Source organism: Poecile atricapillus, assembly GCF_030490865.1.
Source record: "Poecile atricapillus isolate bPoeAtr1 chromosome 32 unlocalized genomic scaffold, bPoeAtr1.hap1 SUPER_32_unloc_1, whole genome shotgun sequence".
Lineage (NCBI taxonomy): Eukaryota > Metazoa > Chordata > Aves > Passeriformes > Paridae > Poecile > Poecile atricapillus.
In genome coordinates, this window is record NW_026708981.1 from 126,630 (window position 1) to 139,348 (window position 12,719).

A 12,719-nucleotide genomic window follows, 5' to 3' on the forward strand; every position below is an offset into this window, starting at 1 on the left:
AAATGGCGTCCAGGGGGGTTAAAATGGGTCTGGGGGCTTCAAAATGGGGTCTGGGGGGTTTAAAATGGGTCTGGGGGTGGTTAAAATGGGTCTGGGGCCTTTAAAATGGGGTTAAAATGGGTCTGGGGGCTTCAAAATGGGGCCTGAGGGGGTTAAAATGGCGTCCAGGGGAAACAAAATGACGTCCCAGGAAAACAAAATGGCGTCCAGGGGGGTAAAATGGGTCTGGGGGCTTCAAAATGATTCTTGGGGTGATTTTGAGGGGATTTTTGGGTGATTTTTGGGTGATTTTGAGGTGATTTTTGGGTGATTTTTGGGTGATTTTGGGACAGTTTTTTTGGTCATTTTTGGGTGTTTTTGAGGTGATTTTTGGGTCATTTTGAGGTGATTTTTGGGTGATTTTGGGGTGATTTTGAGGCAATTTTTGGGTGATTTTTAGATGATTTTTTGGGTCATTTTTGATGATTTTTGGGTGATTTTGAGGTGATTTTTGGGTGATTTTGAGGTGATTTTGAGGTGATTTTTGGGTCATTTTGAGGCGATTTTTGGGGTGATTTTGAGGTGATTTAGGGTGATTTTTGGGTCATTTTGAAGTGATTTTTTCAGTCATTTTTGGGTGATTTTTAGATGATTTTTTGGGTCCTTTTTGGGTGATTTTTGGGTGATTTTTGGATGATTTTTAGGTCATTTTGAGGCGATTTTTTGGGTGATTTTGAGGTGATTTTGAGGTGATTTTTGGGTGATTTTTTGATGATTTTTTGGGTTGTTTTTTATGACTTTGAGGTGGTTTTTTGGGGTGATTTTGGTGGGTTTTGGGTTGATTTTTGGGTGTTTTTTTGGGGTGTTTTTGATGTTTTTGGGGTGTTTTTGGGGGTCTCACCTGCGAAGCTCAGGTGTCTCAGGTGGGCGTTGGCTCGAGCCTCCTGCACCCGCTCCAGCACCGCCCGCCAGGCGCCTGCGGGGTGACCCCAAAATATCCCAAAATATCCCAAAATTCCCCCAAAATCCAACCCAAAATCCCCTCAAAATCCAACCCAAAATTCCCCCAAAAACACCAAAAAATTCCTCAAAAAATTGTCCCAAAATTCCCCCAAATTGTCCCAAAAATCCCCCAAAATTCCCCCAAAATCCAACCCAAATTCCCCCCAAAATCCAACCCAAAATTCCCCCAAAAACACCAAAAAATTCCCCCAAAATCCCCCCAAAATCCAACCCAAAATATCCCAAAATATCCCAAAATTCCCCCAAAATCCAACCCAAAATATCCCAAAATTCCCCCAAAATCCAACCCAAAATCCCCTCAAAATCCAACCCAAAATTCCCCCAAAAACACCAAAAAATTTCCCCAAAATCCAGCCCAAATTGTCCCCAAATTCCCCCAAAAACACAAAAGAATCCCCCCAAAATCCAACCTAAAATATCCCAAAATTCCCCCAAAAATCCCCCCAAAATCCAACCCAAAATTCCCCCAAAACCACCAAAAACTTCCCCAAAAAATTGTCCCAAAATTCCCCCAAATTGTCCCAAAAATCTCCCAAAATCCAACCCAAAATATCTCAAAATTCCCCCAAAAATCCCCCCAAAATCCAACCCAAAATTCCCCCAAAAACACCAAAAAATTCCCCCAAAAATTGTCCCAAAATTCCCCCAAATTGTCCCAAAAATCTCCCAAAATTCCCCCCAAAATTCCCCCAAATTGCCCCAAAATCCTCCCCAAAATTCCCCCCAAAAATGCCCCAAAATCCCCCCAAAATCCAACCTAAAATATCCCAAAATCCACCCCAAATCCAACCTAAAATATCCCAAAATTCCCCCAAAATCCACCCCAAAATTCCCCCCAAAAACACAAAAAAATTCCCCCGAAAATTGTCCCAAAATTCCCCCAAATTGTCCCAAAATTCAGCCCAAATCCTTCCCAAAATCCAATCTAAAATATCCCAAAATTCCCCCAAAATCTTCCCCAAAATTCCCCCAAAAACACCAAAAAAATCGTCAAAAATTGTCCCAAAATCCCCCCAAAAATGCCCCAAAATCCCCCCAAAATTCCCCCAAAAACACCAAAAAATTCCTCAAAAAATTGTCCCAAAATTCCCCCAAAATTCCCCCAAAAATCTCCCAAAATCACCAAAAAATTCCCCCTAAAAACCCCCTTAAATCCCCTCCCAGTCCAAACCAGTATAAACCAGTATAAACCAGTATAAACCAGTATAACCCAGTCCAAAACAGTATAAACCAGTATAAACCAGTCCAAACCAGTCCAAACCCAGTATAAACCAGTCCAAACCAGTATAACCCAGTCTAACCCAGTATAAACCAGTATAAACCAGTATAACCCAATCTAAACCGGTCCAAACCAGTATAAACCAGTATAAACCAGTATAACTCAATCCAGACCAGTCCAAACCAGTATAAACCAATATAAACCAGTCCAAACCAGTCCAAACCAGTATAAACCAGTATAAACCAGTATAAACCAGTCCAAACCCAGTATAAACCAGTCTAAACCAGTATAACCCAGTCCAAACCAGTCCAAACCAGTATAAACCAGTATAAACCAGTCCAAACCAGTATAACCCAATCCAAACCAGTATAACCCAGTCTAACCCAGTCCAACCCAGTATAAACCAGTATAACCCAGTCCAAACCAGTCCAAACCAGTATAACCCAATCTAAACCAGTCCAAACCCAGTCTAAACCAGTATAAACCAATGTAAACCAGTGCAAACCAGTCCAAACCAGTATAACCCAATCCAAACCAGTATAAACCAGTCCAAACCAGTACAAACCAGTCTAAACCAGTCCAAACCAGTCCAAACCAGTATAACCCAGTCCAAACCAGTCCAAACCAGTATAACCCAATCCAAACCAGTATAAACCAGTCCAAACCAGTACAAACCAGTCTAAACCAGTCCAAACCAGTCCAAACCAGTATAACCCAGTCCAAACCAGTCCAAACCAGTATAACCCAATCCAAACCAGTATAACCCAATCCAAACCAGTATAACCCAATCTAAACCAGTCTAAACCAGTATAACCCAATCCAAACCAGTCCAAACCAGTCCAAACCAGTCCAAACCAATATAAACCAGTATAAACCAGTATAACCCAGTCCAAACCAGTCTAACCCAGTCTAAACCAGTCTAAACCAGTATAAACCAGTCTAAACCAGTATAAACCAGTCCAAACCAGTATAAACCAGTCTAACCCAGTCTAACCCAGTCCAAACCAGTCTAACCCAGTCTAACCCAGTCTAACCCAGTATAAACCAGTATAAACCAGTATAAACCAGTCCAAACCAGTCTAAACCAGTCCAAACCAGTCCAAACCAGTATAAACCAGTATAAACCAGTATAAACCAGTATAAACCAGTCCAAACCAGTCTAAACCAGTCCAAACCAGTCCAAACCAGTCCAAACCAGTATAACCCAGTCTAAACGAGTATAAACCAGTCCAAACCAGTCCAAACCAATATAAACCAGTATAAACCAGTCCAAACCAGTCTAACCCAGTCCAAACCACTCCAAACCAGTCCAAACCAGTCTAAACCAGTATAAAGCAGTCCAAACCAGTCCAAAGCAGTATAAACCAGTCTAAAGCAGTATAAACCAATCCAAACCAGTCCAAACCAGTATAACCCAATCTAAACCAGTCCAAACCCAGTCCAAACCAGTATAAACCAGTATAAACCAGTCCAAACCAGTCCAAACCCAGTATAAACCAGTCTAAAGCAGTATAAACCAATCCAAACCAGTCCAAACCAGTATAACCCAATCTAAACCAGTCCAAACCCAGTCCAAACCAGTATAAACCAGTATAAACCAGTCCAAACCAGTATAAACCAGTATAAACCAGTATAAACCAGTCCAAACCAGTATAAACCAGTCTAACCCAGTCCAAACCAGTATAAACCAGTATAAACCAGTCCAAACCCAGTCCAAACCAGTATAAACCAGTATAAACCAGTCCAAACCAGTATAAACCAGTCTAAACCGGTCCAAACCCATCCAAACCAGTCCAAACCAGTCCAAACCAGTCCAAACCAATATAAACCAGTATAACCCAGTATAACCAGTCTAAACCAGTATAAACCAGTCTAAACCAATCCAAACCAGTATAACCCAGTCCAAACCAGTCCAAACCCATCCAAACCAGTATAACCCAGTATAAACCAATCCAAACCAGTATAACCCAGTCCAAACCAGTCCAAACCAGTCCAAACCAGTATAAACCAGTATAACCCAGTATAAACCAATCCAAACCAGTATAACCCAGTCCAAACCAGTCCAAACCAGTCCAAACCAGTATAACCCAGTATAAACCAGTATAAACCAGTATAAACCAGTCCAAACCAGTATAAACCAGTATAAACCGGTATAAACCAGTATAAACCAGTACAACCAGTACCCTCCAGGCTGGGCGCCGTCACCCTCAGCCCGTCCTCGCTGCTGATCTCGAAGCGCAGGTGGGGGAGGGGCGGGGAGGGGGCGGGGCTGGGGGGAGGGGAGGGGGAGGGGCCTCGCGGGGGGAGGGGCTCTTCCTCATCCTCGGAGCTTCCGCCTGGGAAAATTGGGGGAAAATCAGGGGAAATTGGGAAAAATGGGGGTAAAATTAATTAAAATAGATAAAAAATTAACAAAAATTAACAAAAATTAACCAAAATCGAATTAAAACCAACAAAAATTGGGGAAAATCAGAGAAAAATTGGGTTAAAATTAACCAAAATCCACCCAAAATCCACCAAAATTCCCCAAATTCCTCCCAAAATCACCCCAAAATTCACTAAAATCACGAAAAATGTCCCAAAATCACACAAATTCCTCTCAAATTCCACCCAAAATGACCCAAAATCCCCCAAATCCACCCAAAAATCCACCCAAAATGACCCCAAAATGACCCAAAATTCCCCAAATTCCCCCCAAAATTCCCCAAATTTTCCCAAAATCACCCAAATTCCTCCCAAAATCCACCAAAATCAACAAAAAGTACCCAAAATTAACCCAAAATGACCCAAAATTCCCAAGTTTCTCCAAATTCCCCCAAAATTTCCCCAAATCCACCAAAATTTCCCCCAAAATTCCCCAAATTTTCCCAAAATCCCCCAAATTCCACCCAAAATTCCCAAATTCCACCCAAAATGAACCCAAAATCACCAAAATTCCCCCCAAAATTCCCCAAATATTCCCAAAATTTCCCAAAATCCCCCAAATTCCACCCAAAATTCCCCAAATTTTCCCAAAATTCCCCCCAAAATTCCCCAAATTTTCCCAAATTCCCCCAAAATCACCCAAAATCCCCCAAATTTTCCCAAAATTCCCCAAATTTTCCCAAATTCCCCAAAATTTCCCAAAATTCCACCCAAAATTCCCAAAATTTCCCAAATTTTCCCAAAATCCCCCAAATTCCACCCAAAATTCCCACATTCCCGAAATTTCCCAAAATTCCCCCAAATTTCCCCCAAAATTCCCCAAATTTTCCCAAAATCCCCCGAATTCCACCCAAAATTCTTAAATTCCCGAAATTTCCCAAAATCCACCCAAAATTCCCCCAAAATTCCCCAAATTTTCCCAAAATTCCCCAAATTTCCCAAAATCCCCCAAATTCCACCCAAAATTCCCAAAATTTCCCAAAATCCCCCAAAATTCCCCCAAAATCCCTCCCCTCCCCCCTCACCTGCGCAGGAGGCCCAGGGCGGCTCCGAGGTGACGTCACTGGGGGGGGAACTGCGGAAAATTCCGGAATTTGGGGAAAATTCCCGAAGATTTGGGGTGAATTTGGGGGATTTTGGGAAAATTTGGGAATTTTGGGGAATTTTTGGGAATTTTGGGGGAATTTTTGGGAAATTTGGGGAATTTTTGGGAAGATTTTGGGAATTTTGGGGAAATTTTGGGGGAATTTTGGGGAATTTTGGGAAATTTTTTGGGATTTTTTGGGGATTTTTGGGGGATTTTTTGGGAATTTTGGGAATTCTTGGGGAATTTTTTGGGAATTTTTGGGAATTTTGGGGAAATTTGGGAGAATTCCTGAAAATCTGGGGTGAATTTGGGGGATTTGAGAAAATTTGGGAATTTTGGGGAGATTTTGAGGAGATTTTGGGGGAATTTTGGGGGAATTTTGGGAAATTTTTGGGGATTTTTTGGGAATTTTGGGAATTCTTGGGGAATTTTTGGGGAATTTTTGGGGAATTTGGGGGAATTTTGGGAAGATTTTGGGAATTCTTGGTGGTTTTGGGGTGATTTTGGGTGGTTTTGGGTCATTTTTGGGTGTTTTTGGGATGATTTTGGATGATTTTGGGAAATTTTTGGTGATTTTGGGTTAATTTTGGGTGTTTTTGGGGTAATTTTGGGGTGATTTTGGGTGATTTTTCGTGTTTTTGGGGTGATTCCGGCTGTTTTTGGGGTGATTTCAGTGTTTTGGGGTCATTTTTGGGTGTTTTTGTTGTTTTTGGGGTGTTTTTGGATGATTTTGTGTGATTTTGGGTCATTTTTGGGGTGTTTTTGGGGTGATTCTGGGGTGATTTTTAGATGATTTTTGGGGTGATTTTGGATGATTTTGGGTAATTTTGGGGTGATTTTGGCTGGTTTTGGGTCATTTTTGGGTGTTTTTGGGGTGATTTTGGGGTGATTTTTGTTGTTTTTGGGGTGTTTTTGGATGATTTTGGGTCATTTTCGGGGTGTTTTTGGGGTGACTCTGGGGTGATTTTTAGATGATTTTTGGGGTGATTTTGGATGATTTTGGGGTGATTTTGGGTCATTTTCAGGTGTTTTTGGGTAATTTTTGGGTCATTTTTGGGTGTTTTTGGGTCATTTTCAGGTGTTTTGGGGTGATTTTGGGTGGTTTTGGGTGATTTTTGGGTGGTTTTGGGTTATTCTTGGGTCATTTTGGGGTGACTTTGGGTTATTTTTGGGTCATTTTGGGGTGACTTTGGGTTATTTTTGGGTCATTTTGGGGTGATTTTGGGTCATTTTCAGGTGGTTTTGGGTTATTTTTGGGTCATTTTCAGGTGATTTTGGGTGTTTTTGGGTGGTTTTGGGTCATTTTCAGGTGATTTTGGGGTGATTTTGGGTCATTTTCAGGTGATTTTGGGTGTTTTTGGGTCATTTTTGGGTGTTTTTGGGGCTCACCCGCAGCTGTCGCTCATCAGCTCCTCCGGCTCCTCCTTCAGCTCCCGGGGGGGCTCCGGCCTGGGGGGGGGAGGGGACAGGTGAGACCAAAATGTCCCCAAATGTCCCCAAAATGTCTCCAAATGTCCCCAAATGTCCCCAAATGGCCCCAAATGTCCTCAAAATGTCCCCAAATGTCCCCAAATGTCCCAAAAATGGCCCCAAAAGTCCCCAAAATGTCCCCAAATGTCCCCAAAATGTCCCCAAATGTCCTCAAAATGTCCCCAAAATGTCCCCAAATGTCCCCAAGATGTCCCCAAATGACCCCAAAATGTCTCCAAAATGTCCTCAAATGTCCCCAAATGGCCCCAAGATGTCCCCAAATGTTCCCAAAATGTCCCCAAATGTCCCCAAAATGTCCCCAAATGGCCCCAAAATGTCCCCAAAATGTCCCCAAATGTCCCCAAGATGTCCCCTGGTGTCTCTCCAGGTGTCCCCAGGTGTCCCCAAGATGTCCCCAGGTGTCCCCAGATCCCCCCAGATGTCCCCAGGTGTCTCCAGGTGTCCCCAGGTGTCCCCAGATGTCCCCAGGTGTCCCCAAGATGTCCCCAGGTGTCTCCAGGTGTCCCCAGAGGTGTCCCCAGGTGTCCCCAAGATGTCCCCAGATCCCCCCAGGTGTCCCCAGAAGTGTCCCCAGGTGTGTCCCCAGGTGTCCCCAGGTGTCCCCAGGGGTGTCCCCAGATGTCCCCAGGTGTCTCCAGGTGTCTCCAGGTGTCCCCAGGTGTCTCCAGGTGTCCCCAGGTGTGTCCCCAGAGGTGTCCCCAGGTGTCCCCAGGTGTCCCCAAGGGTGTCCCCAGGTGTCCCCAGGTGTCCCCAGGTGTGTCCCAGGTGTCCCCAGATCCCCCCAGCTGTCCCCAGGTGTCCCCAGGTGTCCCCAGGTGTCCCCCAGGTGTGTCCCAGGTGTCCCCAGACCCCCCCAGGTGTCCCCAGATGTCCCCAGGTGTCCCCAGGTGTCCCCAGGTGTCCCCAGGTGTCCTCACCCGCTGTCCCCCACGTCCAGCTCCAGCCGTGGTCTCTTCCTCTCCGTCCCCGTCCCCTCCCCCGGGCGCTTGGGACGTCCCCAAGGTGTCCCCGAGGTGTCCCCGTGGCCGTTGGGGGCGCTGGCCCCGCCCCCGCTGACCCCGGTGACCCTGGGGTGGCCCTTGATGACGTCACCATGGTGGCCCTTCATGACGTCATTGGGGTGGTGGCCCTTGATGACGTCACCATGGTGGTGGCTCTTGATGACGTCACTGTGGTGATCCTTGATGACGTCACTGTGGTGGTGGCCCTGGATGACGTCATTGGGGTGGCCCTTGATGACGTCACTGTGGTGGCCCTGGATGACGTCACCATGGTGGTGGCTCTTGATGACGTCACTGTGGTGGCCCTGGATGACGTCACCATGGTGGTGGCTCTTAATGACATCATTGGGGTGGTGGCTCTTGATGACGTCACCGTGGTGGCCCTTGATGACGTCACCGGGGTGGCCCTTCATGACGTCATTGGGGTGGCCCTTGATGACGTCACCATGGTGGTGGCCCTGGATGACGTCACCGTGGTGGCCCCGGATGACGTCACCACGGTGGCGACCTCCATCGATGTCCCCAATCCTCTGTCCCTGCCCGATGTCCCCAAGGTGGTGGCCTTGGACATCTCCAAGCTGGTGGCCCTGAGTGATGTCCCCGAGGTGGTGGTGGTGGCCTTGACCGATGTCCCCGAGGCGGTGACCTCCATGGATGTCCCCGAGGTGGTGGTGGCCTCCATCAGTGTCCATCATCTGGTGGCCCTGAGCGATGTCCCCAAGCCGGTGGCTCTCAGGAATGTCCCCAAGGTGGTGGCTCTGGATGACGTCACCGAGCCCGTGACCCTGCCTGATGTCCCCAGGGTGGTGGCATCGGTCGATGTCCCCAAGATGGTGGCTTTGACTGATGTCCCCAGGGTGGTGGTGGCCCTGCCTGATGTCCCTGATCTGGTGACCTCCATCGATGTCCCCAAGTCTCTGTCCCTGTCTGATGTCCATAACCTGGTGGCCTCGGTTGATGTCCCCATGGTGGTGGCCTCCATCAATGTCCATGACCTGGTGACCTTGCCTGATGTCCCCAGGGTGGTGGTGGCCCTGCCTGATGTCCCCAGGGTGGTGACCTCGATCCATGTCCATGATCTGGTGGCCTCCATCCATGTCCCCAAGCCGATGTCCCTGCCTGATGTCCCCAAGCCGATGACCTTGACCGATGTCCCCATGGTGGTGGTGGCCCTGCCCAATGTCCATGATCTGGTGACCTCCATCCATGTCCTCCTGGTGGTGACCTCCATCAATGTCCCTGATCTGGTGGCCTTGACTGATGTCCCCAGGGTGGTGACCTTGATCAATGTCCATGACCTGGTGGTCTCCATCGATGTCCCCATGGTGGTGGTGGCCTCGATCAATGTCCATGATCTGGTGACCTCGATTGATGTCCCCAAGCTGATGTCCCTGCCCAATGTCCCCAAGCCGATGAGGTCCATCGATGTCCCCATGGTGGTGGCTCTCAGGAATGTCCCCATGGTGGTGACCTCCATCAATGTCCATGACGTGGTGGCCTCCAACCATGTCCCCATGGTGGTGGTGGCCTCCACCGATGTCCCCATGGTGGTGGTGGCCCTGCTCGATGTCCCCAAGCCGATGACCTCCACCGATGTCCCCAAGCTGGTGACCTCCACCGATGTCCCCAGGGTGGTGGCCTCCATCAATGTCCATAACCTGGTGGCCTCCATCGATGTCCCCATGGTGGTGGCTCTCAGGAATGTCCCCATGGTGACCTCCATCCATGTCCCCATGGTGGTGACCTCCATCAATGTCCCCATGGTGACCTCCATCGATGTCCCCAAGCCGATGACCTCCATCCATGTCCCCAAGGTGGTGGCTCTCAGGAATGTCCCCACGGTGGTGGCCTCCATCGATGTCCCCAAGCTGGTGGTGGCTCTCAGGAATGTCCCCATGGTGACCTCCATCCATGTCCCCATGGTGGTGGTGGCCTCCATCAATGTCCCCATGGTGGTGGTGGCCTCCATCCATGTCCCCATGGTGACCTCCACCGATGTCCCCAAGCCGGTGACCTCCACCGATGTCCCCATGGTGGTGACCTCGATCAATGTCCATGACCTGGTGGCCTCCATCGATGTCCCCATGGTGGTGGTGGCCTCCACCGATGTCCCCAAGCTGGTGGTGGCTCTCAGGAATGTCCCCACGGTGGTGGTGACCTTGATCAATGTCCATGACCTGGTGACCCTGCTCGATGTCCCCATGGTGGTGGTGGCCTCCATCCATGTCCCCAAGCCGATGACCTCCACCGATGTCCCCATGGTGGCCTCCATCCATGTCCCCATGGTGGTGGTGACCTCCATCCATGTCCCCAAGCTGGTGGTGGCTCTCAGGAATGTCCCCATGGTGGTGGTGGCCCTGCTCGATGTCCCCACGGTGGTGGTGGCCCTGCTCGATGTCCCCACGGTGGTGGCCTCCATCGATGTCCCCAACGTGGTGACCTCCATCGATGGCCATGACCTGGTGGCCTCCATCGATGTCCCCACGGTGGTGGCCCTGCCACCCCCCGTCCCCGCTGACCCCTCTCAGCACGAACTCCACGATGTCCGGGGGGAGCCCCTCGGGCGGCGCCGTCCCCACCCCCGACGATGACGTCACCACCACCGACGATGACGTCATCGCCACCCCCGATGACGACGTCACCCCCCTGGTGACGTCATCGGTGCCGTCCAGCTGCTGGATGTGGGGACAGGGGGACAGAGGGGACAGGGCCAGCGCCGAGGCCACCACGGTGCGGGCGTAGCCGAAGTAGCGACGTCCCCGCGGTGATGACGTCATCGCCGTCGCCGTCGTCGCCGTCGCGGTGGCCTCGTCGTCGTCGTCGCTGGTGTCGCCGGGCGGGGACGGCGGGGGGAGGGGCCTGGGGGGGACAGTGACGTCATGGGGTGATGTCATCGCTCCCAGGGAGGTGACGATGACGTCAGGGGGTGGCATTGAGGGGAGACAGTGACGTCATGGGGTGATGTCATCACCCCTCACGGAGGTGACGTCATCCCATTGGGTGGCGATGACGTCATGGGTGACAGTGGCCAGGGAGGTGACGTCATCCCATTGGGTGGCGATGATGTCATGGGGTGATGTCATCCCATTGGGTGGCAATGACCTCATGGGGTGACGTCATCTCATTGGGTGATGATGACGTCACGGGTGACAATGGCCAGGGAGGTGACGTCATCCCATTGGGTGGCGATGACCTCATGGGGTGACGTCATCCCATTGGGTGACGATGATGTCATGGGGTGATGTCATCCCATTGGGTGGCGATGATGTCATGGGTGACAGTGGACAGGGAGGTGACGTCATCCCATTGGGTGGCAATGACGTCATGGGGTGACGTCATCCCATTGGGTGACGATGATGTCATGGAGTGACGTCATCCCATCGGGTGACGATGACGTCATGGGGTGACGTCATCACCCCCCAGGGAGGTGACGATGACGTCACCACGGGTGACACTGACCTGGCCGTGACCTCGGGCGCCGCCCTCGGTCCCCAGAGCCGCGGTGGCCCCGGGGGTGACGTCATCGCGTCAGGTGACACCCCGTTGGGTGATGACGTCATCGCGTCAGGTGACACCCCGTTGGGTGATGACGTCATCAGGTCAGGTGACACGCCGTTGGGTGATGTCATCGCGTCAGGTGACACCCCGTTGGGTGATGACGTCATCGGGTCAGGTGACACGCCGTTGGGTGATGACGTCATCGCGTCAGGTGACACCCCGTTGGGTGATGACGTCATCAGGTCAGGTGACACGCCGTTGGGTGATGATGTCATCGCGTCACGTGACGCCCCGTTGGGTGATGATGTCATCAGGTCAGGTGACACCCTGTTGGGTGATGACGTCATCGCGTCACGTGACGCCCCGTTGGGTGATGACGTCATCGCGTCACGTGACGCCCCGTTGGGTGATGACGTCACGGCGCCGGGGGACGACGGCCTCGGGAGCGGCATCGACCTGGGAGGGGGGGAGGGGTGACAGTGACACTGAGGGTGACGTCATCACGTGGAGTGACGTCATCCCATTGAGTGACGTCATCCCGTAGAGTGACGTCATCCCGTTAACATCCCATTGGGTGACGTCATCCAGTTGAGTGACGTCATCCCATTAAATGACGTCATCACATTGGATGACGTCATCCCATAGTGTGACGTCATCTTGTTGAGTGACGTCATCCCATTGGGTGATGTCATCATACTATGTGACGTCATCCATTTGGGTGACATCATCCCATTGGGTGACGTCATCCAGTTGAGTGACGTCATCCCGTTAACATCCCATTGAGTGATGTCATCATGTCGGGTGACGTCATCCAGTTGGGTGACGTCATCCAGTTGAGTGACATCATCCCATTGAGTGACGTCATCCCATTAACATCTCATTAAGTGACGTCATCCCATTGGGTGACATCACCCCATTGAATGACGTCATCCTGTTGAGTGACGTCATCCCATTAACATCCCATTGGGTGACGTCATCCCATTGAGTGACGTCATCC

The 12,719-nt window shown here is 50.1% G+C and overlaps 1 long non-coding RNA gene across 1 annotated transcript; it reads right to left on the minus strand.

Annotated features, from left to right (window-relative positions):
- Positions 1 to 9,264: 9,264 nt before the first annotated feature.
- LOC131573989 (uncharacterized) lies at positions 9,265 to 10,567 on the minus strand. Its single transcript, XR_009276330.1, has 4 exons — positions 10,521 to 10,567; positions 10,410 to 10,439; positions 10,212 to 10,238; positions 9,265 to 9,311 (listed from the first exon to the last, which is right to left on the minus strand). It is a non-coding gene; the product is annotated as an uncharacterized LOC131573989 (long non-coding RNA).
- Between the last annotated feature and the right edge of the window lie 2,152 nt (positions 10,568 to 12,719).